Here is a 17436-nt window from a genome sequence, read left to right on the forward strand (position 1 = left end):
ATTATAATTTTAATTTAAAACGTATTGTATCGCGTGGTTTCAAGTGTTTGAACTTGGCAGAAAGAGAAGACAACAAATTAGCCGACACTTCCGTTCCGCAAGCCCCTCCTTCCTCCCGTTGCAGTCTACTTGTTGTCAGTCCGGGACGCGCGACCGGAAGTGGTAATAAAGAGTCCGAATCATAAATATTGCTGATTTGTGAGAAATAACTAAAATAATAGGAACAGCGTTTATTATTTGATATCTCAATAAGTTTTTAGCATGTATTTATAGGTTTTTGAATTTTATAATATCGGAAAACAACTTCACCTATTTTAACGGCCAATTGAAACTGCCATTTTCCAGCGTAGTGGCCGTGGAAAAGGGTGATCTTGACGGAAATACGTCATGGCAAAATCGAGGGGGGATAGAAGAAATTGAAGAATATGTGTCGTCTGCTTAAATCAGTTTCTTAACGGTTTTTTTTTGTGTAGAGACTTGAAAGGTATGCTAAATTCAAATTAAATTAAATTTTTGTAAAGAAATCAGAAAAATGCATCATTTAAGGACCCGAAAAGTAAGTGTTTTAATAGTTCTAGTTTTATAATTGAAACTATTGACGAAATTGCTATATAAAGGATGATTCCAATATTGCTAGCTTGAAAGTACTAGAGATTAGAGAACAGGTTCCACAAAAGTGTGAAAAACCAAGAATTTGAATGTGCCATAGCCTCGAAAGTTGCTGTTAGTTTTAGTTATGGGTCGTTCGGAAATAGTTCAGTAATCAGTAGTTTACTAGTTGCCCACAACATGGGACATGGGTATGTGTCCAACTTGCATGAGTAAAGAATATGAACTTTCAAATTCTGCATAGTTACAGGGTACAGTTTAATTCTTGCATAGAGGTAACGCAAAATTGTTACAATTTTTATAAAAGCTGAGAGGAAAAATGTTAAGGCCAAACTTAAGCATGGAGTATTTCTTAGTTTTATAAAGAGTAGTTTCTAAGAACTAAAACAAATGTTTTGTTTTAGTTCTTCAGTTTTTATAAGCTTAACCATTACTTTTAAACTCTTTTATTAAATATTTAAGAAATTTAAATATTTATTAACGGGAGAGTTCAATGTGGTGAGCGCCATCTATCCACCCTAAAGCTATTTTTGCCACGTCATCGCATGAAGGAGTTGGAACTGAAGCCGCGTGGTAATCCGTGCTAGCGAAAATAACCTGGATTTGGTAAATTAATAAGATTTTTATTATAAATTTGAATGGGATTTTCAGTAAAAAGTGGTCTTAATTAATTTAGATGCAAATTACGTCTTGAAATTGTGAAAAATGAGGCTAAATTGGCGTTTTCATAAGTTTGTGGTTAGGGCGTTAGGCTTAACAGTCCGTTGGGCCTTGGCTGGTGACACGTGGTCCTGGTGAGTGAATTTTTTTTAGTATGAGAATTTTACATTCTTTTATCGCGATTTTGAAATGTTAGGTATATATTCGTTAATTTTGTTTTGAAAATGGTCATGTTGGTTAGAATTTTTATTATTCATCTTGGCCCCGTTAAGTAAATGGAAGGGTAAATAGGAACGGCACATTGTCAACTATGCACTTTCTTTCATTAATCACTGCTTTTAGTGCTATTAATTGAATGATTTTAAGTGTAGAGAGACGGCAAATGTTGGCCACTTTTTTGTTAGTAATTAGTTTGGGTGTTAGTTAAGGTGAAGTGGTTATCACTTTAGCCTTTCAGTAAAGCTGTCCCAGGGAAAATCCCCGGAGAGTGGTACCCGTTGAAAAACTTCGGAACAAGCTTTTCTGTGTAGAGTTTGCAACAATATTTAGGATATTTTTATAGCTATTATCAGTTTCCAATTTTAGAAGTTGATTTAACCATCAATGGTTTGTATTTATTTTTAAAATTGAAAGTTAGTGACAATTAGACATTTTGTAGGTCAAAGACCAGCAATAATTGCGGTAGTAAGGATTAGTTTCCCATTTTAGAAGTTTATTTAACCATCGATGGTTTATATTTATTTTTAAACTTGAAAGTTAGTGACAATTAGACACTTTGTAGGTCAAAGGCCGGATAATATTGCGGTAGTTAGGAATAGTTTCCCATTTTAGAAGTTTATTTAGCCATTGATGGTTTATATTTATTTTTAAAATTGAAAGTTAGTGACAATTAAACATTTTGTAGGTCAAAGGCCGGATATAATTGCGGTAGTTAGGATGAGTTTCCCATTTTAGAAGTTTATTTAACCATTGATGGTTTATAATTATTTTTAAAATTGAAAGTTAGTGACAATTAGACATTTTGTAGGTCAAAGGCCGGCAATAATTGCGGTAGTTAGGATGAGTTTCCCATTTTAGATGTTTATTTAACCATTGATGGTTTATATTTATTTTTAAAATTGAAAGTTAGTGACAATTAGACACTTTGTAGGTCAAAGGCCGGCAATAATTGCGGTAGTTAGGATCAGTTTCCCATTTTAGAAGTTTATTTAACCATTGATGGTTTATATTTATTTTCAAAATTGAAAGTTAGTGACAATTAAACATTTTGTAGGTCAAAGGCCGGCAATAATTGCGGTAGTTAGGAATAGTTTCCCATTTTAGAAGTTTATTTAACCATTGATGGTTTATATTTATTTTTAAAATTGAAAGTTAGTGACAATTAAACATTTTGTAGGTCAAAGGCCGGATATAATTGCGGTAGTTAGGATGAGTTTCCCATTTTAGAAGTTTATTTAACCATTGATGGTTTATATTTATTTTAAAATTGAAAGTTAGTGACAATTAGACATTTTGTAGGTCAAAGGCCGGCAATAATTGCGGTAGTTAGGATGAGTTTCCCATTTTAGATGTTTATTTAACCATTGATGGTTTATATTTATTTTTAAAATTGAAAGTTAGTGACAATTAGACACTTTGTAGGTCAAAGGCCGGCAATAATTGCGGTAGTTAGGATCAGTTTCCCATTTTAGAAGTTTATTTAACCATTGATGGTTTATATTTATTTTCAAAATTGAAAGTTAGTGACAATTAAACATTTTGTAGGTCAAAGGCCGGCAATAATTGCGGTAGTTAGGAATAGTTTCCCATTTTAGAAGTTTATTTAACCATTGATGGTTTATATTTATTTTTAAAATTGAAAGTTAGTGACAATTAAACATTTTGTAGGTCAAAGGCCGGATATAATTGCGGTAGTTAGGATGAGTTTCCCATTTTAGAAGTTTATTTAACCATTGATGGTTTATATTTATTTTAAAATTGAAAGTTAGTGACAATTAGACATTTTGTAGGTCAAAGGCCGGCAATAATTGCGGTAGTTAGGATGAGTTTCCCATTTTAGATGTTTATTTAACCATTGATGGTTTATATTTATTTTTAAAATTGAAAGTTAGTGACAATTAGACACTTTGTAGGTCAAAGGCCGGCAATAATTGCGGTAGTTAGGATCAGTTTCCCATTTTAGAAGTTTATTTAACCATTGATGGTTTATATTTATTTTTAAACTTGAAAGTTAGTGACAATTAAACATTTTGTAGGTTAAAGGCCGGCAATAATTGCGGTAGTTAGGATTAGGTTCCCATTTTAGAAGTTTATTCAACCATCGATGGTTTATATTTATTTTTAAACTTGAAAGCTAGTGACAACCCCTTAAGACATTTACAATGAAATATTTTGTAGGTCAAAGACCAGCAATAATTGCGGTAGTTAGGTTCAGTTTCCAAGTTTAAAAGTTTATTCAACCACCGATGGTTTATATTTATTTATAAAATAGCTTAGTGAAATTAATGTTATTATAGAATTCTTGTCCCATTTAAGATTATAATAATTTGAAATTGTATTAGATTGTTTGCATTTAACTGATTTTATTTTAGCTATTATCTGTTTCCAAAGGAACATTTATGTTGGATTCTAGAATGAATTACTATTATTTGGCAAAAAGCATGCAATATTAAACCCCAGTACAGTTCCATTCTTAATTCAGGTCTACACTTACATTATATACCGTTGAAAGGGAATCTCTTTATGAAAACTAGACAGGGTGTGAAAAATTTGGGCCTTTAGTCAGTGGATATAATTAAACCTTATCAATAGTAATTATGGAGGGTCATTAATCCCTATGAAATTGTTAGGGTACTTAGTTTAAAGTTTTTATTAAATTTTTAGAAGAGAAGCGCTTGTGTCCTGTTCTTTTTAGGGATTTACGCCAGGATATAAATAAAATGCTTAATTATGGAATAGCTGAGACTGGTCCTAGCCCTCTCTTTTAAAAATAATGAACGTAATCAGGATTTTAAACATTTTAAGACAAGGGTGAGATTCCCTTCGCGGTATTAAGGTATCTAGTTTATGGTTTTAATTATTGTTATTTTTAGAGGAAAAAGAGTTTGGCAACTCGTTGAGGGAGTTTTGTAGGATTTAAATAAATTTCTTATTTATGTTTAAGGTAGAAGGTTGCTTATACGCTTTGTCCTTTAAAAGTAATCAGTATTTAAGGCTTACATTTTTATGGCATTATTTTACTTCCCCTTATTAAGGTATTTAGTTTAATGTTACGCATGTGCCCTTTATGCCAAATATAGTAATTTGTCTTATGCAAGAATGTTTAAGTGGATTTTCATATTAAGGTATTTAATTTGAAGTTATGCGTGTGCAATGTTTTCCAAATAATAATAATCTCTCTTGCGCAGGAACATTCTCTCGAGACTTCAATCATCGAGTGGAGGACTCCAATCATCGAGTGGACTTTCATTGGAAATCCCATGCTAAGGACGAAGTGGACGACTGCGAGTGGACTCTCATTGGAAATCCCATGCTAAGGACGAAGTTTCCTGGTTTTGGGGGCTCCATAGCGGGCCTTAGTTTAAATTTAATAATTCCCGAGTCAAACAGGGACTTGTTAAATTTAAATTGGGCCCGCAAGGCTTACTTTGGGGGTGGTAGCTTAAGTTTAAATTTAAAGTTTCGATATTGGGGAAGGAACAAAAACAGTCGAAAAACACTTGGGGTAGTATTTTTTGACCTTTTTTATGCATATTGTAATAAATTTTTCATTAAAATAATTTTTTTTGTAAAAAAAATTGTTTTTAATGTATGTTTTAAGTAAAAAGCTTAAAAAAGGGTTCAAAAAAATCACCCTAAGTGCAGAGGAAAAAAAATTGAAACCAAGTCTAGTATCGAAATAAATTAAATAAAACAAAGAACGAGGTTTAAGGCAAAATTTATTCAATAAGAAACAAAAAAACCAAGTGTTTACAAAAATTTCGAACAAAAAATTATTAAAGGGTTTGGTAAATTAAAGTTTGAACGCAAAATAAAAATAATAAGTAGTTACAAAAAAATTTGCAAGTAAAAAATTAAGTTAAGTAGTTACAAATAAAATTTTCAAGTAAAAAAGATGTATATTGAGTTTTCTAGCTTCGATGATGTTCTTTGGTATCTTTGGGTCAGCGCTGAGAGAGATAGCAACTTCAAAAAAGCTTGAAAACATCATGTAACTTGAATCCAACAAAGTGCGACATCGGGAAGGATACATGGCAAGGCAAGATCATCGTGTAACGTAAATCCAATAAAGGGCATCATCTGGAATGATGCGTCTCGGAATGACCAGCGACGGAAAAATCCAAGCATATCATCCGCATCTATAAATGAAAACATATTAATAACACATATTAAGTTATTGCCTACTTTGAATCAAAAAGCTACTTTATGGGCCAAACAAAATAATTTACGGAAATAATTTTGTAGATTAAGTAATTTAAGAAGAAGGTATTCTTAGTTAAAAAATTGGTTACCAGATTTATAGAGAGAAACCAACTAATTCCCACCTTGAATCAAATGAATACTGGCTAACTAATTATTTCCCATAATTATATAGAAAATAATTATAATAATTGTCCCTTACATTAATTTTAAGTACCCCGATTCATAGCTTAATTATAATAATTATATCCCCTAAATTAATTCGAGGAAAACTTGCCGTTTATTTATTTTAAATTAAATTAGGTACTCCCATTCGTAGCTTAAGTATCCCCTAAACTAACTTTAGGAAAACTAGCCATTTATTTTAAATTAAATACCTTAAATCGTAGCTTAATTAGGCCTAAAACAATAATACCCCGTAAACTAATTTAAGGAAAACCTGCTATTTTTAAATTAAAACCCCATAAATAAAAACTAGGCTTAGGTCCTCGTGTGTAATAAAATTATCTATGCGGGACTTTATTTTCGATATTCCGTCACATAATCTTTAAATTAATTACGTAATTTAACCTGACATTTATTTATTCTGAATTAAAAGATTAAAACTCCATAAACTTAAAACTAGCTTAAAAGGGAAAAGGTTTAACTTAGGCCCTCATGCGCTATAAAATTATCTCTCCGGCACTGGTTTTTCGAAGATCCGGCACATAATCTCTATATTAATTACGTACCCCGATTAACTAGCTTAATAATAATAGGCCCTAAACTTATTTTAGGAAAACCTTCTATTTATGTATTCATTTTCAATTAAAACCCCATAAGTTTAAATGGACAAGGCTTAACTTAGGCTTAGGTCCACGTGTGTCAAAAATTTATCTAGACTTGATTTTCGAAATTCCGTCACATTATCTCTAAATTAATTTCGTACTTCGTTTAATAGCGTAATAATAAAAATAATAGCCCCTAAATTAATTTAGGGATTCTCTTAGTTAAGGCTTTCCACCATCTCGTTGTAAAATATTATTTATTGTACATAATTTTTAATAAATAAATATAATTCACTAACATTTAACACTAGCTAACCAATTTAAATACTTGAAATAAAAGAAATAATTTAAGGGGAACTGGATGAGTTTGGATTATTTTAAAGTTTAAACTTACGAAGCACGAGGCGAAGCAATGGCGGAAAAGAGCTTCGAATTCAGCATGCGTCTTTGGGAAAATTGATCAGCGAAATGGCGGAACCATGAAGAATCGATTACGATCAGCTGAGCTGGAAAGATTTTCCCAAGGGACCTCCTCGACGGCCGCTTCCAGGTAAAGAATGAACTCGGCTGTAACTTCCAACGTCCGTCATCTACGATCAGCTGAACGGGAAAGTTTTTCGAAGTGACCTCGGCGGCTTCCATGCAAAGAATGAACTCGGCTCTCTAGTTTCAACTATGAAGTAAATTTCCAACGTCGTGTAGGGGTGGGGGCGCTAAAAGCGCCGATGGCAAACTCGGATGGGCCGTATCCTCGGCACGAAATTCAAATAACTGAACACCGCTAGGCCTAAATGAATGAACGTTAAGCCTAAATGAATGAACGCTAGGCCTAAATGAATGAAATAATTGAATAACCTATTATAAACATATGTTGTGACGTCACAAGTCAATTACCTCTGTGACGTCATGCCACGTCATGGCACGTCACCGGATATGACGTCATGGCACGTCACCGGATGTGACGTCATGTCACGTCACCGGATATGACGTCATGGCACGTCACCGGATATGACGTCATGGCACGTCACCGGATATAACGTCATTGCACGTCACCGGATATGACGTCATGTCACGTGACCAGGTTTGATTAATCCGTTCACTACCACAAACACACTTATGTAACCAGCACTAGCTAAAGTAAATACTTTAAGCATTAGTTTGCGTGGCTACTATGTCACACTTCAATGCAGTGCACTTCGAATAAAATCATTCATTATAACTTTGATATTGTATGCAAAATTTTCATTGGATAAAGTCATTTATTCTGACTGTTTATTCATACTCTAATTCAGAGGGTATGAATAAAGTTTCTATACCTTAGTCATTAACTATAATTAGTAAGCTTACAATTGAAAATAAATTTATTACGCAGACTTATAAATAATAATGCAATATTTTATTTCGAAATATATTCCATTTGAAACATTCGGATTTATTAAACATTGAACTACTTTTCAATAATGTGTAATCATGCATTATAACTATGCAAAATTTCATTGGTTAAAGTCATTTATTCTGTTTATTAAGAGTTCTGTTATGTTGAGAAAGCACTTTAATATAGTGGATCTTATACTTTAACTATAGCAGCAAAGTCGCCCTGTGTTTCCCTTCCAGATGTTCTTTTGTTCGGAAGAATCATGTTACAATTACCCCGCTTTGTGGTACACTTATCTTGGAAAAAAATGTAATATATACTTCTACTTATATTCAGAGGATACCAATCAAGCTTCTATAACATAGCCATAAGTATAATTAGTAAGCTTATAAATAGAAATAATTTTTTTCAAACAATATTTTATAAATATTAATTCAAGTTTAATGCAAGTTTTCAGAAAGAAGTACAAGAAATGTTTTTGTAAAGCATTAAATTAATTAAATTTAAAATATTTAAGGTATTTTTAATTAATATTTGATTACCAAGCAGAGATATTCAATTAATTTGCTAAAATCGGAAAGTAATAATGCATCTACAATATAACATCGTTGCACGCGTCAACAAGGTTCTGATTAATTATTTGTCGTTGCTCTTCGACAGAAGATAATATGTTCATCTCGTGAAGACTGGCTGTAAATAAATCAAATAAAAAACAAGTAAATTAAAACACTAATATTATTACTTTGGAACTCATAGGCCTAGTTTGAGTTCAAAGTATTTCTGAAAACAAAAGTTAGTTTTTGGGGTCTTTAACAAATTAAGAATAAAATTTTACTATTATTTTTAATATGATGACGGGGGTAATATACAATAGGGTATATCTAGTCTCCCTCACGGTGAAATCTTTTAAAATTAAAACAAATTAATCTTATTAAATTGATCTTTAAAATGAACCTAATCTCGTTAAAGAGAGACAATTCCTTCATACCTAAATTAACTATAGAACTTAGAAGGAAGTATCGAAACTTGGGGCAGTGGCGAATCAACACCCTTGGGGGCCCCTAGGCACTACGCGTTCGGGGGCCCACTGCGATATAACAGTTAAGAGACCATCTTGGGTCCCCTGAGCTCCCGGGCCCCTATTCATATGCCTAAAGTGGCTAGTGGGTAATCCGGGTACTGATTTGTGTTAATTAAAAATTAAGAAATTTCTACTAACTGTTTGATTTGAACATGATGAAATGGTCACTGCTGCCAAGGTAACTGGTTTAGAGTGGCTTAGAGTGGCTAGAGTGGTTTAGAGTGGCTAGGGTGGTTTAGAGTGGTTTAGAGTGGCTAGAGTGGTTTAGAGTGGCTTAGAGTGGCTAGAGTGGTTTAGAGTGGCTTAGAGTGGTTTAGAGTGGTTTAGAGTGGTTTAGAGTGGCTTAGAGTGGCTAGAGTGGTTAAGAGTGGTTTAGAGTGGCTTAGAGTGGCTAGAGTGGTTTAGAGTGGTTTAGAGTGGCTAGAGTGGCTAGAGTGGTTTAGAGTGGCTTAGAGTGGTTTAGAGTGGTTTAGAGTGGCTTAGAGTGGCTAGAGTGGTTTAGAGTGGTTTAGAGTGGCTTAGCTTAGCTTAGCTTAGCTTCGCTCATGGTTTTTTCAAGGAAACCTATTAAGTTATTTACGTTCATAATTTAGCGACTACTTTTATACCATAATATCAAAGGTTTCACAGGTTTCAAACCAAATTTGTATTTTGCATAAATTTGATATTTAAAGCAAACTTGATGAAACTCACGATTTTTTCAAGGAAACCTATTAAGTTAGTTACAACGTTAATTTAAAATTTCCATTTTGGATTTATATAACCATTCCACAATTGAAATTTTTATTTTCTTAACATTTGAGTTTTTAACAGGGATTTTTGACATGCATAAGGTTTAACAAGGGATGGTGGAATAAAGTATAAAAGGATATAGGGGTCTGGGAGTCTTCGACTGCCTGTTCTTAGCTTAGCTTAGCTTCGCTTAGCTTAGAGTGGCTAGAGTGGTTTAGAGTGGCTTAGAGTGGCTAGAGTGGTTTAGAGTGGTTTAGAGTGGCTTAGAGTGGCTAGGGTGGTTTAGAGTGGTTAAGAGTGGTTTAGAGTGGCTTAGAGTGGCTAGAGTGGTTTAGAGTGGTTTAGAGTGGCTTAGAGTGGCTAGAGTGGTTTAGAGTGGTTTAGAGTGGCTAGAGTGGTTTAGAGTGGTTTAGAGTGGCTTAGAGTGGCTAGAGTGGTTTAGAGTGGCTTAGAGTGGCTAGAGTGGTTTAGAGTGGTTTAGAGTGGCTTAGAGTGGCTAGGGTGGTTTAGAGCAAGGTAACTTGAGAAAATACTAATATGCACTGCTGCAGCAAAGCAATCAAATATTTCAAGAGATTGACCTGAAATGAGAGAGAGAGAGAGCAAAATTATTACATAGCAATTACAAGAAGCGATATCTAGTTTACAAAATCAAATAACAAGAGAACGTCTCAGAAAACGATACTTACCTTCAGGGCAAACCTACCTTGTTACCAAGAAGCGATATCTAGTTTACTAGAGAGAAGTTATAAGATGCCGAAGTATTCCCAGTCCACCTTTCAAAATACAAGGGGGCGTAAAAGGAGGTCGGGCTATTTCGCCTCTTCTCAGCCTGAAAATACGTAATTTTTGTCATTCGCGTCGCGCTGACGTGAGTTTTCAAGAACCAATGAGATGCTGGTTGTAGTTTAGAGGCGGGGATTAACTCCGGACCTACGTTTGGACTGGAGATAAAGCTAGAAATGTGGCGAATTTATATATACCTTCTCCCTAATATACTAGATATCGCTTCTTGGCAATAACTAACTGAAACTAAACGGTAGGGTAGACGTTAGATGGTCCATTTAAACACTTTTGACGGTAAACAACTGCGAAAGAAAAACAATGTTAGCGCAAAAATAAGCTTGGCCTTTAAACGTTAATGACAAATACCTACACATTTGGGAAAATCCCTAACTAAATTCAATATCAATAAATTTATAAAGGTGTTTTACCGTTTACATCGTAATTACACAATCTTTCAAAAACAAGCCCACTTCAATAATTCACATCACGTTTGTTTATGAAATATTACGATCTAGTTAAATCGTTAATTAATATTTAAAAAGTTTCTTCACTTCATGAAAAATTTTGAAGAGAAAAACTTAACTATGAACCAATTAATATTTTAAATGGATAGTTGTAGAAAGAAAAAAAGGATAAATTATGAGGCATGCAATCCGTTTTTGATGACGAAAATATGCAAGGGGTTAGTAAATGGTTTCAAGAATACTTAAACATCGCGACGTGCCTTTGCATGGTCACTGTTTCTATTGCTTACTTTTATATTCTTTGATTGTACAGCTTGGAATGAAAATCGAACGATGTGTCACAGCTTAGTAAAATAGTTGTAAATCTTTCAGCAAACTGTAGGAAGTATTCGGTTAGTCAACCTTCCCCGAAGCAAGAAGTGATATCTAATTTATTAGGGAGAAGTTATAAGATGCCTAAGTAAGTATTCGAGCGCCATAGTCCCAGTCCCCCTTTCAAAATACAAGGGGGGACGTAAAAGGAGGCCGGGCTATTTCAACTCTCCTCAGTCGGAAAGTACGTAATTTTCGTCATTCGCGTCGTCGCTCTGACGTGAGTTTTCAAGAACCAATGAGATGCTGGTTGTAATTTAGAGGCGGGGATTAACTCCGGGCCTACGTTTGGACTGGAGATAAAGCTGGAAATGTGGCGAATTTATACCTTCTCCCTAATAAACTAGATATCACTTCTTGCCCGAAGTATAAAAATATTGAATCAATTTGTACTACTAGCACTTTAAAGAAAACATAATGGCGGTGACTGTGGCATTGACACGGTTAAAATTAACAAAGATTTGAGAGAATATCTCAAATATTCTCATTTATATGTATTTTTTCAGGGTAAAAACCGCCTTAGCGTAAAGAGTGGTGTAGGATTTTATAGTAGATTAGAGAAAAATGTTCTTGCCTACTAAATACGTGATTGGAATTAAATTTTTGGGCATCAAGCCCGGGTCAATGTTAATAAGGGAACCGGATTTCAAGGTGCACACTTTGATCATTTTCGATCCATTTTTATACGTTGAATTTTTATTACAAACTCGAGAGACACTTGAAACGGAAGACGTTCAAAATCGTAGACAAATATTGTTAATAGTTCGGTCAACTGTAACAGACATTTAAAATATCGTTTAATTGTTAAATCGTTCTGGACTGATTTAACAAGCGCTGACAAACACTGAAACATGGCTACCGTCCGGTCTCTGATGACCACATGGACGCTACTGGTCATTTGTTCAGTTAGCATAGTTTCCAGTAATTATTTAAGGGCTAAAGAGGTTCAGACCGAATCAAACCATAGCATCGTCTTGGAGGCATGGAAAAACTTGGATGACAATGTGCTGGCCCTAACGGACACCCTGTTGAAATACACTTACCCTTACCTGACGCGCTTCGTCATAACGTCCGAAGTAAGCACCGAATGCACCGGAAGTTTATTAAAGATGTTGAAAGGAATCAAGGATCAGAAAGACTGGGCATTCAAAAGTAAGTAAAAAGTTAGAACTATAATTTTTTTGACACGTGTACGCGCAAACTTTACTATAACAAGCATTGTTTATGGGTGTGTGAAACTTCAAACGCGATTCCCATGGTCAATGGTTACAGTCCTAAGCAACTTCCCACTGTTCTTGACCACCTAGATTATAGCAAAACTCATCTTGGTCCATAAAGCTATTCAACGCGAGACATGTCAAAGTTACTGCCCTACCGAGCACCCAATAATCAATTATTTTCTTAAATTCATATTTATATCAGGAATACATACAGATAATTGAAATAATTGTGCAACCATATGCCCCGTGCTAGTTTCTATGCCGGTTTTGTGGGCCGGGCTTGAGTATACACGTCACGTCTAATAATTCGGACGCCTTTCTAACTGTGATTTCAATGGTTTTATTGCAACACGAGTTCCTAGGTGCGTGCAAGGTGCAACGCGAAGCGAGATAGGTAAATAAAATTCGTCATAGATAATGATTAGTCTATCTCTTCCCGCAAAATCCACCTAAATATGTTGATGAAATGGCTGCACAATGAACCTATTAGCTGTATATACTCAGGTATTACCACTGATTCGTTCAGAATATGGAAACATAACTTCCTACAGTGGTACCATCCCCGCACACTTTGCAGCTATATTGTCTTCTAAGTCACTTCATATTCTCAGTAAAGCGTATGAATTATTGTTATTACAAATTTTAAAACAGATATTTGGGTTAGAAAGTATCAATTTTCATTACGCAAATGGTTCCTGTAAATTAAAGAAATCCTTATTTGAAATAATAACTTTAATCAAGTTTGATTGCACCATAGGTTTATGAGATATGTTCCATAAGTATGACACTACCTATACTTCGCAATGTAGAGACTTACAGCTCAAGCTAGTTCGAGAACGACAAGCGTGAATTGATCGACTACACGCGCTTTTGCAGGAGTTCCATCTTCTTCTATTTAGTCTGTACTAAGCTTTTGACAGCGCCTCACCAGGCGTCGCTTTACCTCGAATCTATGACCTACGTCACTTCATGACAAGCTACAGTTTGTAATCAGTGACAAACTTATGGAACATATCTTATGACCTTATGCAAGTATTACGAATTTAAAAAGAGATATTTGGGTTAGAAAGTGTCAATTTACATTACGCAAATTGTTCCTTAAATTAAGCAAATCCTAAGTTGAAATTTTATCAAGTCCGACTGCACGCAATAGCCGCCAATTAAAGATATACTAGCCTATCAATTAACACAACGTCCATGGTACCATTTAAACCGTTAGTTTATGCTATTGAAACGAGTGTACAATCGAGTAAAAACCTTACAGTTCAACTACAATATCTACGTGATCGAAATACAAGTATTCAAGATTCTTTTTAATCTGCCAAGGTTCTGTCACCTGATTACTTAAATTGTAAATTTATATCTCCGGAATCGAAATACTTTACCAGGGTATAAGCCTACGTAAGGCGCCATGATCCTACTGACCTCAAAACAAACGTAACAAGGGCGTAATGAATAATATAAAAGAATTTCATGGAAGGTTACTAATGATTAATACGTGCGGGTCAAATTGTCTTAAGTAATTAATTTTTTTTAGTAATTTTTTTATTGACGATATCTTGAATAATTGTTTTTTAATTCTTTTACCTTCAGTTATATTTAAAAAACAACTCAGTATTGACGTTTTAAAAACTGTGTCTTTAGAACTAGAAAAATCCATGTACCTTTCTACTAATAGAAATTTGTAAACATAAAGGGTTGTACAGGGTGTTTTCTGAAAAGTCTGAAATAAATTAAAGATGGTCTTGTTTGGGTCAAAGAATATGCATACATGGGGTTTAGAATATTTAGTACGGAGATATGTACTCCCAAACATTGATTGGTCCCCAAAAACAAGGAAATAATTACAATTACCTGTACTTTACAAGCATACGCATACTTCTACAAATTTAATAGCACACTTCTTTAAAAACGTTTTTAGATTGAAGACTAAACATGTGTAACAATTTCGTTATTTTAGGGGCCAATCATATTTGGTAGCCCATATCTCAGTAACCAGGGATAGATTTAGGTTTTGAAGTAGGAATGTAGAGCAGAGTAATCTGGGAGCGCGTCAAAGTCCCGGACCCCCTTCCACGGGACGGAGGGGTATGAAAGAAGAGGCGGGCCATAGCGACAGAGGTAAAAAGGAATTACGTATTTTTCGCCGTCCCCGTCACCAACGTCATCAAAACGTAGTTTAAGTGAGCCAATAAGATAATTTAAACTTACGTGTTGAAGGGGGACTCTATACTGGGATATGAGTCGGACTGAACTAAAGGCTAACCGTTCTCCATTCCTACTTCTAAAATTAAATCTATCCCTGCAGTAACTAAATGTTGTTAACCCAACGTTCCTTGATGAAACTTTCCACTCACTTTGACCCAAATAATTAACACACCCTTTATTTTATTTCATATTTATCAGAAAGACCCTGTATATGAAAACAAGAACACATATGAACAGTTTGAGTTATCTTAGTTGTCCGGTACACACAGCTCACTCGGTGGTTTCATCCTTACCAAAGTATGGCAGGAACCGACAAAGGTGTTGGGAAAAGATTAAACATCCCTGACTTTATATGTATACTCAACACTTTCCTCAAGTTTTTAACACTTTCAATTTCGTCTGTGATAAGCTGTCATCTTGAGAACACCCTTACACTAAAAAGAATCACGCATATTCATACAAGGGTAGTGTCTTCATCAGGTTAAAACGAACTCACAAGAAAAAAAGACATGTCAAAAAGAAACATGGGCGTAATAAATGGTTGACAAAACTGTCTGGATGAAATAATATTAGATTTTAAAACTATTTTTCCGTAATCGTGATTCTTATACCACATAAACGGGGTTACTGGTAAGTCGTTTCCGAGTTTTAACAGTGCTTACCAGTCTTCGGGTTTACGGTCAAGTGATATAGAATTTCGATTGTCAAAAACTCAATTTTTCATCAGTGGAAAAATAATTTCGGTATCATGGTATATGACAAAAAAGGTTTTTGGCCCCTTTTAATGTTTTGAAAAGTAAATTGATAGTTAGAGGGCATACACGGAAGTGTTTCTTCAACAGTTTGTTGGTTGTCGAACTGGTACGCTGATATTTTTTTTTGTTTTTTAAATTTTGTCAGTAGCTGATGAGAAATTGAATATAAATGATGACATTCAAATACATACATAAAATCATAGGTTTATAAGTGATATGTTCCATAAGCATGACACTGCCTATTCTCCGTAATGCAAGAGATTTACTTAGAGCATAATAGAGATAGTTCGAGAACGACAAGCGAGAATTGACTGCATTCGTTTTTGCAGTCCATCTTCTTCCCATTTAGTCTGTACCAAGAAGTGATATCTAGTTTATTAGGGAGAAGGTATACGATGCCTAAGTATTCGCGCGCCTTAGTCCCAGTCCCCCTTTCAAAATACAAGGGGGAACGTAAAAGGAGGCCGGTCTATTCCACCTCTACTCAGTCGGAAAATATATATAATATAATTTTCGTCATTCGCGTCACGCTGACGTGAGTTTTTAAGAACCAATGAGATGCTGGTTGTAATTTAGAGGCGGGGATTAACTTCGGACCTACGTTTGGACTGGAGATAAAGATAGAAATGTGGCGAATTTACAACTTCTCCCTAATAAACTAGATATCTTATTGTTATAAGAACGTAAAATATTTTTCTGGACCGTTCATGATTTATCATTTCATTTCGGGCGTGCTTTCGATTATACTATTTAATAGATAATATCTACAGATGAAAAATGTAATCAACCTTGAAATTTAATATAGTTTCGTAATGGATCTGACCTTGAAAGACCGATTTTACAATAATTAACGTAATTCTATATACGATTTAAAAGTCAATCTTTTTTTAAAAAAACACATTTAAGTTTCGATAGAAATGGGTATTTTTCAGGTATTATATAGTTAAGCCTGAAGGCATAGAAGGGTTTTTGTAGCCTGAATGAGTTAATTATCATTAGAAGTAATATTTAACGCCACTAAACTGAAAAAGAAAAAAATGTTAATCAAATGAAATTGAAACGGCCGCGCACTTTGATATAAAACTTTGTTGAAATACGAGATTTTAATGTTGATTAATGGAAATATTTCGTTTGGTTCGATGATTTCACCTGTCTTTTTTCTTCAAACCAGTAATTTAGTATGCTAAGGTTTTCAAGTACAACTTCAATTTTCTTCAAAAATCTGAAAAGTTCCTATCCCTTTTCCAAATCACTAGTTAGTTCAACTGCGCTATAAAATCGCGGGGTGAAATTCATGGTTAAGGTTAACAATCAAGTCACGTATACTGCTAACTATTTCATATTTTAAATAAAAATTTTAAGGATTGTCAAGGTTATTTGTGACGTAAATGAGTCACTTTTCATATTCGTGCAAAAGATATAACTTGACCTTTTAGAATTTTTCAAGCTGAACCATGTATGAACCCGTACCTTCACTATTGGGCTGTAATATTTCAATGATTTACAATGAAGCGCAGCTGAAGGTTTCAGCAAAAGTTCATAAGTGAAATGTTCCATAAGTATGACACTACATATACTTCGTAATGCTAGAGACTTAGCAAGAACTAGTTCGAGAACGACAATCGAGAACTGAAGTCCTACACTCTTTGGTTAATTTTGCAGTCTATCTTCTTCTATTTAGTCTGTACTAAGCCTTTGACAGCGCCTAACCAGGCTTCGCTTTACCTCGAATCTATGACCTACACGTTACTTCATGACAAGCTCCAGTTTGTAACCAGTGACAAACTTATGGTTACAGAGAACCAGTTTTCTAAATATTAGTTAAATCTTTTGAAGCATTAGGAAGTTACTTCCTAAGGTAGATTTTATTTTTCTTTTACATTTCTGGCCGCCATTTTTCAAGATGGCCACGGATTAAAAACATCCTTCTTAGTGCGCGTCTTCAACTTAAAGGTAACGTCCATGCAAAATTTCTACCTTCTACGTAA

At 34.4% G+C, this 17436-nt stretch overlaps 2 long non-coding RNA genes across 4 annotated transcripts; one reads left to right on the forward strand and one right to left on the reverse strand.

Moving 5' to 3' along the window:
• The first annotated feature begins 166 nt into the window (after positions 1–166).
• Positions 167–6759, forward strand: LOC149690380 (uncharacterized). 3 transcript variants are annotated; one of them, XR_016383702.1, is made up of 4 exons: positions 167–556; positions 638–1215; positions 1286–4613; positions 4677–6759. It is a non-coding gene; the product is annotated as an uncharacterized LOC149690380 (long non-coding RNA). The 3 variants fall into 3 exon arrangements; XR_016383701.1 differs by having other exon boundaries at positions 395–1215; positions 1286–1403; positions 3861–4613; XR_016383700.1 differs by having other exon boundaries at positions 167–1215.
• On the reverse strand, positions 5191–7251 carry LOC149690381 (uncharacterized). The gene is made up of 2 exons (XR_016383721.1): positions 6850–7251; positions 5191–5627 (listed from the first exon to the last, which is right to left on the reverse strand). It is a non-coding gene; the product is annotated as an uncharacterized LOC149690381 (long non-coding RNA).
• Positions 7252–17436: the final 10185 nt, after the last annotated feature.

This window comes from Phalangium opilio, unplaced genomic scaffold (assembly GCF_054372755.1).
Source record: "Phalangium opilio isolate 3A_F unplaced genomic scaffold, DU_Popi_V2 ptg000031l_1, whole genome shotgun sequence".
NCBI classification, from domain to species: Eukaryota; Metazoa; Arthropoda; class Arachnida; order Opiliones; family Phalangiidae; genus Phalangium; species Phalangium opilio.